Below are 19,083 nucleotides of genomic sequence, written 5' to 3' on the forward strand. Positions count from 1 at the left end.
ACCATACACACAAAGTGCAAAACACCCAAAACTACATAAACACTTACCAAAACCAAACTTTTGCACCAAATGGCACACACTTCATTCATAGTACAAGACATTTTGTAAAACCAACTACACACCATCGTGCTCAAGCACACTGATCTTTTATGGCGTTTGATATAGAGAATTCAGCAAGTAAAGATTGTTCAAGTCGACAAAAAAATATGTGCAGAAACTTTTCAAAAGGTGGAAAGTAGAATTGCAAATTGGGTGCAGAGCTGAAAATGTGTTAAGAGTTTTGGAGATTTGAGCTGAGGTTTTGCTCTTTGAGTGTCAGTTTAAATAATGATGCTTTTTGTGTCATTTTAGTGTGCACAACTTTTTTTGATTGTTACACTTACATGTTCTTTATATAGATTTGATGTAAAAGAAACATGTTGAATCAAATAAATAAACACACTGTCATTCAGATCGATTAGTAGCCTACTTCTGTTTCTTTTGAGAGGGGGCATACTGATGACATTTGTCACAATACCAGCTTCCTTTGGGGGCAACTGTTATACCAACACGTTCAAAATGAAACCAGGTAGTTTCACAATTTGTGTTATCACATTCTATCATGGGAAGCTTTTCCTCTCCACGACAAAGGCACCATTTGGGTATCAGTGGTTGGGTATCGGTTGGCTGAGTCAGACTGGAGCGGGGTCTGGTATCAGGCACAGAGGCCTTTTTGGTGCAGTAATGGAGACTGGTGTAGTTGCACTGGAAATTCTGGTGAAGAATTGCCCACTCAACTCGAGGAGAATGACCTTCTGAAAAAATTCATGAGCTTTGGGGTATACCTTCTCCCAAAAGTCAATATCTGGGGTTATGCGTTCAAGATGAATCTTTCCATTCACCCACAGAACAAAGTCAGCATATTCAACATCACATAGAAATAACTGGGTCTGCACTTGACAAAAATAGGCATGGGTCTTCTTCAGCCTGTCCTGTCCATCACGTGATTCCAGGCATGTATGGTCTAACGGTGCAGCAACACAGTAGGGGCATTTAATTTCCAAAACACCTACACCACAGCACTTGCAGGACACAACACCATCTGGAGTAGCACCTAAATATGGAAATGTTGGCGATAACACGAGCCCAGAGTCCTGGCAAATGAAACCGCCATGTCGGTTCATAATTGCAATGTAATCTTCACGTGCTGATTTCTCGTGATTATATCCCCATTCAGTAGCTGCAGTTTTAAATGTTGTGGCTTCCGGGTAACAAATAGCTTTAATCAAGCTAAGCGATGGTTTAGTTGCACTTGTTGAACATGCTGCCTTCATACGAGATGCTGTAATCCGCCCAGCTCTGTATCGATACCAGAGTTTGGATTTGGCCTGTGTTTTAGTGGCCTTCTCAATGACATCCGCCTCCGGCTTGGTGATAGCTGCATTGATCCCTTGGCAATGTTCTGTAAGGGCTTTATGGTCCATTTCTAGGCAGTGAACGGCACTCGCTGGGAGTACTTCGGCCAGGGGCCGGGGGGGTGGTGCCACAGCTGGAACTCCGGGGACAGGACGGGCCTCCCTTCTTTGTCAGCCACAAACAGAGCCCTGCTGACCCACTCGTGCTGCTCTGCAGGGAGGGCTGCTCATCCAGGCTGCCGGCAGGAGCAGCTGCAACACACACACAGGTCACTGAGCTGCAGCTTTAAACTACACACTGATACTAGATGTTTATAACAACATTATTACAGGGGGGTAGCCCTGAGGGGTAGGAGCGACTTGTCGTAGTGGAAGTGGTGGAGTTGGCAGAGCTCTCTGCTGGTGGGCAGGACGAGGAGGAGGAGGAGGAGGAGGAGGAGGAGATGCTGTGCACAGCAGAAAAACACACTTGACATACCAAATAGATTTGATTATACAAAGCTTAATAATGACTCGAAGCACAGACTTACCTAAATCAGCCTCCACCTGAGCCGCTGCCCCCACCATCAGATGGTCGTCTTCGTCCTCTGAGGAAGCTGCAGACACAATTTAAAAAATGTTCACTCATCACACATCACCTGACTGACAGTAACACTCCACTGACATGATACACACACAGGACCACTGCCTTTCTCTTCCTCCGCTCTTTGGGGGAGATGTAGTGGAGGGGGAGACAGCTGAGGAGGTGGCAACTGCTGATGCAGCTGAGGAGGCGACAGACTGCTTCTCCTGGTCCCTTCTCTCTATGTATTCTTTAAGCTGCGCCAGTTGGGACCCGGGGCTCCAGACGGACTGCCTCCTGATCCAGTTCCTGTAACTGACATTGAGATTGAGAGGCAACAGTTAGATTAATATCACATCAAGTGTTTCTACAGTTAGTCACACATGGCCTTACGTGAATATGAAATAAGAATAAACATGTAGTAACAGTCTGAATAGAAATAAGAAAAATAACATGAGTAAAAGTTGGTTCTGATTTAAAAGATAATGCTAGCCAACACTTTTCCAACAGCTCAACATTAACCTTAACCTCAGAGGTCTGACTTTAAAAAATGAATGATACTTATTATATTATAATAATAATATTCGCCCTATGGTAGCCTTCATATACATGTTAACTTTAGTACACTACCACATAGTAAATACGAATTACATTTAAAGTTATTACAGTACTTCATTAAATAGCCAAGTGTCTATGACCGTTAACCCTCCGTCCACATCTGTGAACGGATGTGAGCATTAACTTCATGAACATTTACGTTAGTGCAAAGTAAAACAGCATAACGTGTTTGCGTCTAGTAAAGTACGGGAGAAATGCATGTTGACGTAGCCTATCAATCAATCAATCAATCAATCAATCAATAAATATCCCCGTGTCCTTGTTAAAGAAATCAGATCTGGCCCCGGTAATGGTACAAATCTCAACCTGTCGTACAATGGACAGCTTCCCCCCCCCCCCCCCCCCATCTATGTATATACTCGCATTTTAGACTCTGTTACTAACTGTATATCTGTAGACTTGGTATGTCTTAAATGTCCGGTTAGGATGTATTAGAACGAAATCTAAAATGAAAATTGTAAATAAGCCATCTGTATGTAAAAAACCAACTGTATGTAAATTGTAAATAAGCCATCTGTATCTCAAATATGTCTTATATGTCTTAAATGATATGATGAATTGGAAATGGGGGACCCTGATGTAAACAAGACGAAAGTCTTTCTCTGGTCTGCATCCCCTTAACAATTGTATGTTTTGAGCTGTACTGTACTGTACCCAATATACAAGCTGTTAATAAACTTTTCAATCAATCAATCAATCAAGCCTACTGCAAGACTGTACATGGCGGAGTGGCAACTTTTAATCACGAATGGTGCATATAAATGTTAACGTCATAAACGTTAGCGCACAGTAATAAGCATTACATGACAAGTATTTACGGATTCAAACGGCCGGAAAACTCCCGTGTGTTTCTGGCTTAGCGGCAACTTTTTACCAATGCAAATATGCGCGAACGTTAAAAGACAACACATTGGCATTCATCTACTGTTATACTACATTATAAGGGACTGTCTTGTTAAGAGTAATAGCAGAGTTTATCTTACCTTTTCAAAAGCCGGTCTGAGTACTAGAACTAAGTCGGACAACCAATGGGTGGACCACAAGATGAAAACCAAAATGCCATAGAAATGAACGGGAGGGGCGGGACTCTAAGTAAGACTAAGTGAGAGTGATCAGGCCTGCCGCATTCATCATACAGTGACCCCCAGTGGATCTTCTGGGTTGAGAAGGTCTCAGTTGGGGGCCGGAGCCTGTCATCCAATCAGATCAGAGCCCCTTAGATCGATTAAAGCCAGTGTACCAACCACCCAGATCCCCCCACCCCAAATACTCTTTGACACCCCCTGCATGCTTGATATGAAGGTAAAGAGATGTTATGAACTTGTCAAAAGCAAGGAATAAGCAGTCCAGTGGCGTCGCCTGGGGTAGGCATCCGGGGCTTTAGCCCCGGATGTTTTTTCTTTAGCCCCGGACAAATTCTCCCTCAATATAATACATTAACCGTACTTCTTTACCTATAGGACGGCAGATTTGTAATTTCCCGTGTTCAGTGAATGCAACATAGGCAAGCCAAGACACCACCAGACCAATCAGAGAGTTGCATGGAAATAAACGTGTTTTATTGGCTGACAGGTACGTACCTCTCCTCTGTGACAATGTTTAAACTTTAAACTGTCAGCCCCGGACGCGGAGATTCTGAAGATGGACATTAGACATGTTTTCAATAAAAAAGACGGCAATACTCAAGTGGTGGCTCACACAACAACCCCAGAGCCACCACCTGAGCCAGGTGAATGTATGTACATGTCAGTAAACTTACAAGTTATGCGAACATGTAAGCAAAGCATAAATTACAGCTACGTTGACGTTACTTTGAATCGCACGGGTAATCTAAACCGTTAGCAAGTAGCTATAGCGAGCCAGATATATTAAATAAACACTTTGTCATACAATATAAATGTTGTGTTTTTTAGTGTTACCTGGTGATTTCAAAGAAAGCTCTCTGGGAAATGTTGACTTACTGTTCGACAGGAAGCTAGAAGCTACCTTACAGTACACAGTTGATCCTGAGTCCTGTCAGTTAAAGTGTTTCATAGTTAGCTTAGCTAAGCATCAAACTAGCACTGAAATATATGGATGTTATGTGACAGTATTTCTGAGAAAAGTCAGTTTAAATGGTGGCCTAGTTGCCACTGCTTTACTGTCGACAGCACGTTTGAACGTATTTGCAGCAGTAAATGTGGCTGTTTGGCCACTGACGTTGCCATAACACCTGAATTTAAATGTGCAACCTCTTTTTGTGACAGATTTTTGCATGAAATTATAATTCTGATTGATATTTCCTATTGATAGCTAGTTTCTATGTGAACATTATGAGATGGACAGCCAGCTAACAAGCTTTTTATATACAAAGATTTCAGATCAAAGCTAATCCAGTAGGGCTCCTGAAAGGGGACAAGGGACACTATGCTCCCAAATATTAAGCCTCAACCCCCATCTTAAAATTGATATGATCAAAAAATCTGCATTGTCGGAGGCCTTTTTTCCTCATTATCATGTCAAATTGTACAGCTTTCCTTAGTTTTGAATGCAGAAAGATGACTATTCGAGTATTACGTGAAAATGACTATATTTAAGTGTTAAGTAAATATATTAAGTGAATTACTCAAACTGCATTTGTATAGGAATGATTCTCTCCTATTGGCAGATAACTACTAACAGTGATATCTACTGTACAAGAGGTTTCCAATGTCAATTTAACTATTTTCAATTGGTTAGTATTATATTTTGTGACAGTGTGGTGACACACATTTTAATGAAGACAAATTTGTGTATCTTGAAATTCATTTATTTGACAGAGCTGGAAACTGATTTTAAATACTTGTTTGTGTTTACCTACACAGTCATCACAGATGAGCCAAAAATAGTAGAGGATGAAGAAAGGAGAACAGGAGAAAGGGACACACAAGAAGGAGATACAACAGATAAGAACAACAATGAACAGGAACATCAGAACAGACAAGAGTCAATGGGTAACTGGGTAACTGATTTAGGGACTGCAGATACAGGGCCAAGGCAAGTGAGACATCACTGTTTTCCATCCGGCATGTTTGGCCAGCAAAAGAGATCATTTCAACCAAGTTGGTTTGATACTTTTAAATGGGTTGAATATTCTACCACTGCCAATGCAGCATTCTGCTTTAGTTGTAGACTATATGGCAAAGCAATCAAGGGATCAAAGGGACACCCTCACCACCTCAGGATACACAAACTGGAAGCGTGCATTGGATTCTTTTCGAGAACATGAAAATTCAAACATACACAAGGCTCTTCTTTCCAGTTCTCGACAGAATGCTGGAGGAGCTTCAAAACAGGTTTTCTGGAGTTGGGGAAAAAATATTAATTGGCATACAGGCATGTCACCCTCCATGGGGAGGTCGTCGACCGATTTGCGAAGGTCAAACCAAGGCGATTTAGCCTAACACTTCCACCTACAAAACAATAAAGAGTGTGAAGACAGCGAGTGATGATGGGGAGAAAAAACGAAGCAAATGAAAGGTAATGTGATGAAGGAAGCAGCAAGTGAGGAAGGAAGCAAGTGATGAGGGATTATTATTTCCTCCTTCCATCCCTTTTTTCAGTTTAATCTCATTACTAACAACTTCTAATAATTTGACATAGTTTATGATTTAATTGGAAAATCAAGTGTTTTTAAATAATAAACCTGTTTCTGATTCTGAGATTTTTTTTGACATATGGGTGTTGAGAGATGTATAGATCTCTTAATGTTGCTCTCAAAGTGCACCAGATTGATGCTTTTAACTTCAATATTTAAAAAAAATCTTCCTGGGGGAGTTCCCCCCAAAAATAGTACTTTACCTCTGCTTATGTAACTCCGGTGTAGTGTTCCCTCGGCAACAGATCACTCACAGTTGGTGATTACTTTCCTGCATTTCAATGGACAGCATATAAAAAGGACACGTGAGCTTCATTGCTTAAGAGATCCTCACATGCCATCTCCTTAAAAAAACAAGTGTCCAGTCAACAACAAAACATCAGTGATCGTATAGTGGTAGTATATTTTTCATAAGCAATGTGAAACATTAAACTTAAAAAAAACTGGTGTACAAAACTCGCATACCTGCGTTGATCTCCTGGAGTGTCTCTACTCTTTCTTCTCCACCATTAGAGATTGCAAACATTTCAGAAACAGCTAGAGGTAGGGGACAAATAACTTGTTCGCTGGGCATGTCAAAAACCTCCCTGCTTTGATCAAGACTTTAGGGAGCCTTTCAGCCCCTCTGGCAAAGGGGCTGGAAAGCAAGTTTTGCAAATGCAGTACCATCTACATCAGGGGTGGGCAATTATTTTTTACAAGGGGCCACTTCAGAAACTCGAGCTGTGTTGGGGGGCCGAATCAAAAATAAGTTGAACTTAATTCTGCTCAATATACCAATACTGAAAAGGTGTTTTACAGTATGTTAAAGATAAGAAATGAATCAGCTTTATACAAAAAGAAATTAGTGCTTTTGATTTTTGTTTTTCAGTTAATTTGACTTGTTCAGTGAGAAAAATCCAGTCTGTCTTGGGCTTGAACAAGTGCACGGAAATCTGGTTCAATGTCTGAGGTGGATATGCGAAGGACAGCTGAGAGGTGATCATCAGTGATAGAGGATCTGTATCTGGATTTGTTGAACTTCATCACTGAGAATGTCTGTTCACATATGTAGGTAGATCCAAAGAGGACCATCATCTTCTGAGCACGTCTCCTGATGTGTGGAAAGTTCTCCTCTTTCAGGGAAGCGTAAAACTCAGGCAGTGAGACTGACCTAAAGTGCTCTGACAGAAGTGTGTCAGACTGCAGGTCAATGAGTTCAAGATGAACATCACTGGGAGCATCATCCGCATGGCATGTAAATGAGGAAAAGATCATGTTCATTTCATTCTCAACTGTTTTGAAGTCTTTAAATCGCCTTGAAAACTCACCATGCAGTGCTTCTAACATGGATGAGTACCTCTGGAGGTGATCAGCTGATGGTGTGGCTTCCTTCAGTGTTGGCAAGTGCGTGAGAATGTTGTCCTCCATTTGGCTTGAGAGAAGCTGCAGCTTTCTTATGAAAGCCTTCACTGCACTGTACATGTCATGCACAAAAAGGCCCTTGCCTTGCAGTTTGACATTTAGTTCACTCATTAGTGCAGTCACATCTACAGCAAAACCAAGGTCTGGCATCCAGTCTGCATCTGAAAGCTGTGGGATGTCGTTTCCTTTCTTCACACAGAAGTCTTGAATCTCTTCTCTCAGGTCCCATACTCTTTTCAGCACTTTGCCCAGGCTGAGCCACCTGACAGCTGCATGGTAGGGTATGTCACGATGTTCAGTCTCACTTTCCTCCAAAAGTGCAACAAACTGTCTGTGATTCAATGCTCTTGCCCTGATGAAGTTAACTATTTTAGTTACAACATCAACAACATGGTTAATTTTTAACACTGACTTACACAACACTTCCTGATGTATAATACAATGCAAAAATACCTATTTCTGCTCAGGGTTAATTTCTGTCACTTTATCCTGCATTCTCTTCAATAGTCCAACATCTTTCCCTGTCAGATTTGGACAACCATCCGTTGTCACGCCTGCCAGCTTGTCCCATTTCAGTCCCAACTTTTCCACACATGCATTTACCTCCGTGAACAAATCACTCCCTGTTGTTGTACCTTTCATTGACTGCATGGCTGCCAGCTCCTCCGTGATTTTGAAGTCTGTAGTTATCCCACGTAGGAAGATGAGTAGCTGGGCAGTGTCACGTACATCGCAGCTCTCATCCAAAGCCAAGGAAAAAAAGTCAAAGTTGACCGCTCTGTTCTGCAGCTGAAGCTCCAGATTTCCCGCGATGTCCTCAATTCTCCTCGTAACAGTGCGTCGGGAGAGCGGCACTTTCTCAAATGCCTCCTTTTTCTCCGGGCATATTAGTGTCCAACAAACACTCCTTAATGAACTCTTCGTCCGAAAACGGTTAACTTTTAAGACATAACTCGTCTTGACAGCTGCATCTCTGGATGTGGAATGTTTTGTGGAAATGTGTTGTTGGCTTTGCAGCTTAGCAAGCAAAGCATCCCCGACTTTGCCCGCTCTTCCTCAGACAGGTTCTTGTATTTATCTGCGTGTTTGGTAGCATAGTGGCGACTCAAATTGTACTCCTTGAACACAGCGACCTGCGCACCACAAACTAAACACACAGCTTTACCTTTCACTTCTGTAAATAAATACTTAGCGGTCCATGTCTTGTTGAAAACGCGGCATTCAGTATCGATCTTTCTTTTTTTGCCCTTAGCGGACATTGAGGACTAGCCGGCCAGCATCACTCGTAGCTGTTACGGCATGCGCGTTTACGTAAATAAATAAAAAAAACAGCAGCTTCCTTTTCAAAATAAAAGCAACACAGTTAGAAAAGTATTTACGCCATGCAAGCAATACAGCTGTGTTGCTTTTATTTTGAAAAGGTTGCTGTTTTTTTTCATTATGTTATAATTTATGATCAACCTCACACGGGCCGGCCAAGGCCGGCCAACGGGCCGGATGTGGCCCGCGGGCCGTAAAATGCCCACCCCTGATCTACATGCTTGTCCTGTTCCAGACACTGCTCTCAACCACTCAGGGCCTGCACAAATACCTGCAGAAAGAAACAATTGACTTGGTGCAGGCAGTAAATTACAAAACAGCAGTTGAGAACACACTGAAAAGTTACAGAAGTGACGAGAAAGCAAGACCAAGGCCCTGTGCAATGATCTTGATATTCCCGAAACTGTGACACAGAGGAAGAAGCGTAGAAACATGGAAGACTTTGTAGTCGAGGCATCGTGTGGAGCAGCTCTCCCATTAGCTTATTAGCTCAGATTAGCTATTGATGATCACGTTGATAAATCATATAAAACCAATAGCCAAACACACAAAAAACATGCTGCTGTGTGAGCATTAAACGATTAACATTAAACTAAACAAACACAACAAAACGTTATAGTCATTATAAAATAAAAACATACATTTTGTCCACCAAAATAATACAGGCACCTTACCCTCGAGAGATCCTCACATGTTATGAGAATCTCCCACAATCCATTGCCGTAACAAAGCTAATGCAGGCACACGTTTGTTTGTGACACCAGATGGCGTAATTCTTCTTCTTCTTCTTTTATTTAATGGCGAATCTTCTTCTTCTTCTCTTCGTTTTTTGGCGGATTGCAAACAACTTAAAAGGTGCACACCGCCACCTACTGTACATGAGTATGAATCATCATATCATACCAACTCTTTAACCTATGATCTAATCAAAATAAATAAATAAATCAACAAAAAACAAAAAACAAAACATGAAATAAATAAAACAAAAATAAAAATCTATGTTCTTTCTTGACCTAATGTTAAATTCTTTTTCCTACCCCAGTTTCACTCAAGAATGTAAACAGTGCCTTTCTGGTAGCTCTTACTCCCTCTCCTTTTGTTCCCAAAACACCAACCACACTCCATTCCCTCTCTGCCTCTAAAACTTTAGCCTTTAGTTTTTCTCTTTCCGCTTTATATATGTCACAATGTATCAAGATATGTTCTACATCTTCTTTTACTCCACAGTTCCCACACTTGTCACTGTCACTTTTCCCCATGACATACAGCGTACCATTCAATGCTGTGTGATTTATTCTGAGTCTAGCGATCGTGATTTCCTCCCTTCTGTTTCTTTCTTTATAAATATGAATTGTAATTGTCTTTTGTACTTTGTGATATTCTTTGCCTTTCTGGTCTTTCTCCCACCTTTTCTGCCAAATCTCCATCCCTTTCTTCTTAATTACTGCTTTTCCTTCTCCTTTTCCAAGTTGAACTGGTAATGTTATTTCCTTTTGTAGTGCACTTTTTGCTAATTTATCAGCACACTCGTTCCCTTTCACCCCCTCATGTGCAGGCACCCAGCAGAACTGCAGATCTATGCCGCCTCTGTGCAGTCTTAACAGGCTATGATTCAGTTCTATGAGAATGTCTTCTCTGGCAGTTGTTGTTGATTGTATGCTTTGTAATATGGACAATGAATCTGTGCACATCACCACCCTATCTGGTCTGACCTCTTCAACCCACTGTAATCCTATTATTACTGCCAGCATTTCTGCTGTGTACACTGATAATTGATCAGACGCTCTTTTTGCAATAGATATTTTAAATTCTGGGATGTATATACCAATTCCAACACACTCTTCCTTGTTCTTAGAACCATCTGTGTAAATTTGTAGGCAATTGTAATACTTTTCATTCAGATACATACTTGTTTTAATTCCCACTTCATTTACTTGCCACTCTTTTTTCCTTTCTACAATACTCATATCTATTTTAGCTTCTGGGAAAAGCCATGGGGGAACACTGCTAAATGGGGTTGCTTTAGCAAACGTGATATTGTCCACTCCATATGCCCTCGTTCTCTCTTTACTCGTCCAGCCAAACCCACGTCCCTGGAATTTTGCATATTCCCAGCAATCCTGTAATATTCTGTTTGAAATATTTTCTTCTCCACTTCCTTGTAGCCTGACCCAGTATGACAGAGCAAGTTTCTCTCTTCTGATCTCCAGAGGTGTCTCTCCTGCTTCTATCAGAACTGCATTGATAGGGGATGACTTTATCGCTCCAATACACAACCGCAATGCTTTATATTGTATTCTATTAATTTTTAAAAGCGATGTTTTTGCTGCTGCTCCATACACTATACAACCATAGTCTATTGTGGACCTCATAATTGATCTGTAAATGTCTATTAATGCTTGTTTGTCTGCGCCCCAGTTGCATCCAGTTACAGCTCGCAATAAATTTAATACTTTTTTGCATTTTGTTTCCACTTGTTTAATATGCATTTTCCATGTATATTTGCTATCAAACCACAGTCCTAGGTATTTGAACTCATTCACCTTTGTCATTGGACGATCATATAGTGTTAGCTGTTGGCCATCAATCTTGCGTTTGTTTGTGAATACCATGTAGCATGACTTGCTTTCTGACATTTTGAATCCCCAGTTATATGACCACCTATCCACTTGTTTAATCGCTCTAGCTATATTCTCCATTACGTATGGGGCATTTCTTCCCCTCATCCAAATAGCCCCATCATCTGCGTATAGAGCCGATTGAATGCATGTGTCTAAACATGTAAATATATCATTGATCATGATGTTAAATAATATTGGACTGACTGCACTCCCTTGGGGGATACCATTTTCTATTTCAAAATAGTTGGAAATATCTGCTCCAACCTTTACTCTAAATGTCCTGTCTGTTAAAAAGGCCCTTACCCAATTGTACATTCTCCCTCCAATACCCATTCTACTCAATTTGATCAGTAACCCATCCCTCCACATACAGTCATACGCCTTTTCAATGTCAAAGTACACTATTGCCATTATCTCTTTCATTTTCAATGTTTTTTCCACATCATTACTCACTCTTACTAAAGCATCCATTGTGGACCGCCCTTTACGAAATCCGCTCTGAAAACTACTCAGCAGCCCTTTCTGCTCCAGTACATGTGAGAGCCTACGGACAATGATCTTTTCCATCCATTTACATAGGTGTGATGTAAGAGCTATTGGTCTGTAGTTACTAGGGTTAGCTGTATCTTTCCCTGGCTTATTGAATGGTAGCACGACTGCTGTTTTCCACAAACTTGGCATATCTCCTTCTCTCCAGATTTTATTGAAAAGACTCAGCACCATTGTCATAGTTTCCATAGGCAACTGTCTAAACATAGCATAACATAGCTGGTCTTGTCCTGGGGCTGTATAACCTGTACCTTGTAAGGCTATTTTGAGTTCTGACATTGTAAATTCCACATCAAGAGCTGACCTATTATCCTGTCTCTTCTCCTTCACGTTTTCATTCTCTGCTAGTAACTGCTGTTTTTGCTGCCTATGAATATCACTGAGATGTTCCCCGCTATGTACTGCTGCAAGTGTCCTTCCTAACATGTCTGCCTTCTCTTTATCTGTCACTGCCAGCCTCTCCCCATCAACCAAAGCTGGAATTTTAATGGATTTCCTTTTCCCACTCATCCGCTTAAACATGGACCAGACATCACCTAATTTTACTCCTCTGCCAATGGTAGAACAAAATTCTCTCCATGTTCTTTTTTTTGTGTATTTGATTGTCCTTCGAGCAGCTGCCCTTTTCCTTTGAAACTCTATAACATTATTTTGTGTCATGTTTTTCTTTAATTCTCTAAATGCATTATTTCGCTCTTTAATAGCCCTGCTGCATTCCTCATTCCACCATGGCACCACTTTCTTCCTACCCTTGGTTGTTGTTTTGGGTATACTGTTCTCTGCTGCATTTAGAATATGTTGCGTTATTTGGCTTGTAATGACCTCTATGCTTCCCTCTGATGTTAGCAGGTGTACCGACTCCTCACACCATATCCTAAATTTCCCCCAATCAGCTTTAGCAAAGCACCACCTGGTTATTGCACCTCCTTCCTGTATATATACATTAGTATTCATTTTAGTAAGCACTGGATAATGGTCACTTCCTACTGTGGATTTATTCAAAACAAACCATTCGCATGTATGAACCAAACAGTTTGACACTAATGTCAGATCCAGGCATGAGACTTTCCCCCTGTGTACATCTACTCTTGTGCCATGTCCATCATTAAGGCATACTAGTGTTCTTTCCTCCAGCATTTCTTCCACTATATTTCCGTTACTGTCTGTATGGTTGCTGCCCCATAGACTGTTGTGTGCATTGAAATCACCACACCAAACTTCCTTCCTATGTTTATTGCCTGCTATTTCTTTAAATATATCAGTGGTTAGATTTTTACATGGGTTGTATAAATTGATTATCCTAATGTTATCTTGTTTCCTAGGGTTGCAGATTTCCACTATAATACACTCTATATCATCAGGAGATTGCACCTCCCTATGCCACACCATCTTTGAGAAACGTGGCACACCCTCCACCATTTTGATTATTATCTCTATCATGCCTTATACAGCTAAATCCTGGAATGACAAAGTCTAATTGAGGTCGTAACCAGGTTTCTTGCACACATATTACCTCAGGGACTACCTCTAGATCATATATATATTTCTTGAATTCTTGACCATTAGCTATGAGGCTTCTTGCGTTCCACTGTAGTATGTGCAGCACCATGATTAAGGATCTAACCCTCATCCTGATTTTCATTTTCCCCAGCTCCATTTATAGTTAGCATTGCATGTATCTGATCTGCTTTAATATCTTTCATGTCAAGGAATTTTCCAGCTGCCTCCACAATGGCTTTGATTCTATCACTTTTCTTTTTTAACTGCAATGCAACATTTACAGTATGGCATATAAATACCACAAAATTCACCTTTTTCACTCCTAAAACATCATCATCCTCTTTACTCTTGGTGGCGCTGTGGGGTTGGATTTGAAGATTACTTTTTGGTGTGTTCCTGACATTTTGTATTGTAATGCTCTGCTCCATTCCACTAGGGTTCTTATTGATTGTTACTGTTCCCCTTACTTTCTTTATTGCTTCTGCGTATGAAACTTTGTTTGTAATCTTAACTCTCTGCACCTCTCTGGCCTCTCTCTGCACTTCACAACCTCCAAACGCAGCACTGTGATCTCCTCCGCAGTTACAACATTTAACCTTTGCATCCTTTTCACATTTTCCATACTCATGTTTTCCTCCGCATCTCGCACACCTTAGCTGTCCTTTACACTGCTGCGCTGTGTGCCCCATTCGTTGACATGCGTAGCACCTGAGAGGTTTGGGGATGTACTCCCTAACCATGAAGTTCAAATATCCCATTTGTACTGCCTTAGGTAAGATTCTCTCAAACTGAATGAGAACTGATAATGTTTCTTTGAGTGTACCATCCCGTTTGCTTTTAAGCCTTGTGACTTCCACTATTTTACCTCCTTTTAATTCACTTTTCACATCTTCCATTGACATGTCCAATGGTACTCCTGAGATTACTCCTCTCAGTTTCGCCATTGCTCCTGGAACATGCGCCTTCATTTTCTCCCCATTCAGTGAGTTCATTCCCAGAATCTTTTCCTGCTGCTGTTTGTTATTGGCATGTATCAATACCCGCTTATTGTTCATGAATTTAGCAAATTTAATTTTTCCAATCTCTTTTTCAATTGCTTTGGTAAGTTTAATCGGGTGGTAGTGCCCACCATCCTGATTGAATTCTATTACCACTTTCCACTCGTGTTCTATTTCTTTATTCAACATTGCTTGACTGTCATTTTGACTGACTCTTGATTTTTTGTTTTGCTTAGCCTCGTCTGCTTCACCCGACCAATCCGACCAACTTCGAGCTCTTACTGAACTATCTCTGTCTCTCAAAGATCTTTTCTTCTTCGCAGCTTTGGCTATCATCCATTCCATATTGTGTCTTTGGCTACCATCTGAGCTGGTTGACATGATGAAACACTCAATGTACAGTTTATGCAAATCCGCCAAAATAACAGTCCAATGCTACCGTTTCTGTATGTATCCGAATTTCCGATTCTCTGTGAACTTTCTGCCACGCGTCTCCAACTTCACTTCCTTCTTCCGGCCGATCCCGGAACAGTCCACCCCACACCAATTGTCTTAATGGCGAATCGCTTCCACTTGGAGCATATATCGCCACCTCTGGCGTAACCCGAATTAATTCTCCGATTTAACAAGGATTTTATACCAACCTTTATAACTCTGTACACACACGACACACCTATATGTCGTGAGCTGATTATCGAGCCTTCATTGTAACAGATCTGGTAGGCCACCACGTTATTCTTTACTTTCTACGTCTTTATATGGAGAAGATATTACTTTTTTCTCCGTCATGTTGTTTCCATAGCAACAACAACTTCCTGTCAACAGCCAACGAAAAGTAACAAAAAACACTGTAATATCCTTTTCAGTTTCACAGAACACAAATTGGGTTATTTACATAATGTTTACAGTACTGTTTATTGTTATTTTGTAATATTCTTTGCGGAATTTGGCCATGTAAAATGTCCTATTGGGTTGCTGTACAGCCAATGCGTGACGTCATTGGTAAGCGGCGTAACGAACCCCGAACAGATTCTGGTACCTACACCGCCACTGTGGGCTCAGCCCCGAATGTTTCCAGGTCCAGGCGACGCCCCTGAAGCAGTCAGAGATATTCAAGTTTAAAAATACCTGTTCATTTATTTATTTACAAGTTTTACAAATTAAAATTAGGACATCTCAGTCATTGAGCACCTCTCCCTCCAAGGACATTATGACTAATTACTCATTTATGTATTATGTGTATTTTCAATGCAGTGTTTTTATATGTATTGTTCAAACTATTTAAAATAAAGTTTTCTAAAAAAGCAAAAGGACATCTCCTTCCTTTTTGAAACCTGCTGAACTTCAATTGAAGTGAGGGGAGTTTGACAGGAGATTACTCAAACACTTGATTGTACTTGTGGGAGTAGCCCAAGTAGTACTGACTCCAACAGTATCAATTTCATTTAGAACTTGTTGCAAAAAATCATTTTATCCCTCATCAAATATAGCAGAATACATGAATTATTGTACTCAGGAGGGGAGTTTGACAAAGGATTACTCAAGAAATACACAGTAAAAATAGGCTACTTCATTGTATTTGTGGTAGTAGTCTAACAAGTACTGAGTCCAACACTACCAATTTTATTAAGAACTTATGGATACAAATCATTTTATCTCATCAAATATAGCAGAAGTGGCATGAGTTTGTTCTCAGGGACTTTGAGAGAGTATTACCCAAAAAGTACACAGTAAAAGTAGCCTACTTCATTTTATTGTAGCAGTCAAACTAGGACTGAGTCAAACAGTGCCAGTTTTATTAAGAACTTATGGTACAAATGACTTGTATTGCAAATAAAGCAGAAAAAAACATGCATTATTTTACTCTTGTACAGCGATTACCGTAAAGGCGATATTAATTGCGCACTCAAAAATGAATAGCTATTATCTATTTATTTAATTTTGGCTTAAATGGCATTCCATATCTGTGAGTCTGCCTTCTAATGTCAACAAAGCAGCTTTAGGAAAGCAATCTGTGAATAATGTTCCTGTTTCAAAATCATAACATCTATTATAAAGATGTCTGCAGTTCAGGTCCAAATTGTTCCAGATCCCATACAGTCGTGATATTATCTGTGGTCGGCTCTGTGACAGACGTCATGTGTTACCTTGGCTACTTATTGGCTTGTGATGAATTTAATGGAGCAACAAGCTAAAGAGCAGAGGCCTGTACTACGAAGCTGGTTCAACCTAACCTGGATATGTTTGAGTTAGCCGGTTGGCCCAATCCAAAACATACGCGCTCTCGCTAAGCTGTACTACGACGCAGGTTATCAAGTGGATCGCTCAAGCCAGCCGTGTCCTATCTAGTTAGGTGCGCGTTCACATGAAAGGGGTGGTATTTGGAGCATTCGACCAATCACAAACATGGACAAGCGTACTGACAGCGCAGCGTCATACTTCCTGAATGAAAAGTGAACTTTAATATTATTCAAATATGAAGAAGTTAAACTTTAAACATCCATGACTTAAACACTTTATCCAGGATAAAAGCCACATAGCTGCACCTGCAAGGTGAATACAGCTGGTAAAAGAAAAAGCGTTTGAATGCGTTCATTAAAGCTCCCATGTCATGCTTTTCCGGTTATTACCCGTCCCCTTGTGTGTTATGAAGGTTTTTATGCATGTAAACGGTGTGCAGAGTCAAAACCCTCAAAGTACACCCTGTAGCAAGTAAAACTCTAACACAGAAAATACCTCCCCAAAATGCCTCGTTGGAGATACGTCACTGCCCATTTGAGTCTTCCATTTAGTTCCGGGTACGGCATGATGTCATGCGGTACCCGGAACGAAATGGACCAATCCCGAAGAGCTATGGCCACACCCAGCGGCGCTGGCCGCACCCTCTGCCAGCCTAACATTTACTGTTGGAAGCTCTGGTTCAGTTCACAATCGATCCAGTCATGCCAATGCCAAGGACCTGTTTCCTGAAATGTGAGGAGAAATCTGAGCTGTTTGTCCTACCGACGGAAGAACCACAACGAAGTCAGTGGTTGAAATTTCTTTTTAACACTGTTCCTTCAGAGGTTCGAAGAACCGGCATTTCACAGACGAAAGCTTCCAAAACATTGCCCAGTTTGAGGCCGGATATGCACAGCATTTGAAACTGAAGGACGATGCTATTCCTAGTTTGTTTGGACCGTTTGGAGCAGGGGAAGATTCGGGTACACAACCTGTAAGTTTGCATTGTTATTTGTGTATTTATCAAACAAGACTGTTTAAATGTATAAACTGTGTCGGACTGCTAAGCCAATGACACAGTGCTAACTGTGCTAACTAAGTTGCTAGCATTTCCATATATCAACTCTAATATCAGCAGACGGCCTTGCATACAGTACATGTATCTCATAGCAGGAGAATGTCTGCATTCACACACGAAATACTCATAGACAGTATACTCCGGGTGATTTGCCGTACGGTCAGTCGCGAAACCTAATTACATTATAGCTGGCGCAGCGTGTATGCTACCGAGCTAACCAACGGAGCTAGACATGGGTTTGCTCGGGAAAACACGTTCTTGCTAGCCTAATATGAATCGCTAGCTTTTGTTCATAGTGGTTTTATTACACTAAACAAGCCCAGCTCATACAGTATACTCCGGGTGATTTACCGTACATTGTGACAGTACATGTACATACTGCATGTATAGCTAACGAGGCTAGCTATACATGCTAGCGCAAAAACAATGTATTCATGACCGTTACAATGAATGACCGAACGTAGCAGTTATTGCTAGCCTAATATGAACCACTAGCTTTTGTTCATAGTAGTTTTATTACTCTACATTATAGTTGCCGTTCCTCCGAGCTAGCGTTCATATCATGTTAGCTACCAAGGTAAACAAAGCTAGGTTAGCATATTAGCTGGCAAGCTGTTCATTAGATGGATTAGATAGATCCACACTCCTAATGTGTCGGTCGCGAACAAGCCGGCTCCAAGAGCCGGCTCTTTTAAGTGAACGACGGGAGCCGGCTCGCGTCCGCGAACGAGCCGTTTTTTTTTGTTAAGTAATACATGACATCATTATATGATGATCTCCGCGCTACAGCTGCTCCGTGCATGCATGCAGTGACATGTAATATCCAAGGATTAGAGACTGTTGGATGCTGCTGTACTGAGCATTGCAATATATTTATTTTCACTATGTTATTTATTTATGATTATCCTTAGGCTCAGCAAAGATTTGATGTCAGCTGTTGCTGTCTTTTTTTCTATAGTTAATACTGAAATAGAGCCCTGCTGTTTTGTCAGGGCCTTTTCTTTAAATATAATTTTAAAATGTCGATACAGTAGCCCCTTTTTTTAAATGTCTATGCTTAAGTTTTTATAGGTGTTGCTATCTGCTTTGTGTAGCGTGGTTCTACAAGCAAGTCAGTGCATTCATTGGGTGGTATCAGAGAGATACAAGCGTCTGTAAATGCAATGAAAACAATTGGCCACAGCAAATAATTGATATTAAACA

The 19,083-nt window shown here is 40.9% G+C and overlaps 2 long non-coding RNA genes across 2 annotated transcripts; both read right to left on the reverse strand.

Moving 5' to 3' along the window:
• Positions 1-5: 5 nt before the first annotated feature.
• Positions 6-2,790, reverse strand: LOC117490998. Its single transcript, XR_004556724.1, has 3 exons — positions 2,070-2,790; positions 1,925-1,990; positions 6-1,840 (listed from the first exon to the last, which is right to left on the reverse strand). It is a non-coding gene; the product is annotated as an uncharacterized LOC117490998 (long non-coding RNA).
• Positions 2,791-4,823: 2,033 nt separating this feature from the next.
• On the reverse strand, positions 4,824-6,859 carry LOC117490975. Its single transcript, XR_004556717.1, has 3 exons — positions 6,656-6,859; positions 6,394-6,461; positions 4,824-6,005 (listed from the first exon to the last, which is right to left on the reverse strand). It is a non-coding gene; the product is annotated as an uncharacterized LOC117490975 (long non-coding RNA).
• Between the last annotated feature and the right edge of the window lie 12,224 nt (positions 6,860-19,083).

The sequence above is a fragment of the Trematomus bernacchii genome, unplaced genomic scaffold (genome assembly GCF_902827165.1).
Source record: "Trematomus bernacchii unplaced genomic scaffold, fTreBer1.1, whole genome shotgun sequence".
Taxonomy (NCBI): domain Eukaryota; kingdom Metazoa; phylum Chordata; class Actinopteri; order Perciformes; family Nototheniidae; genus Trematomus; species Trematomus bernacchii.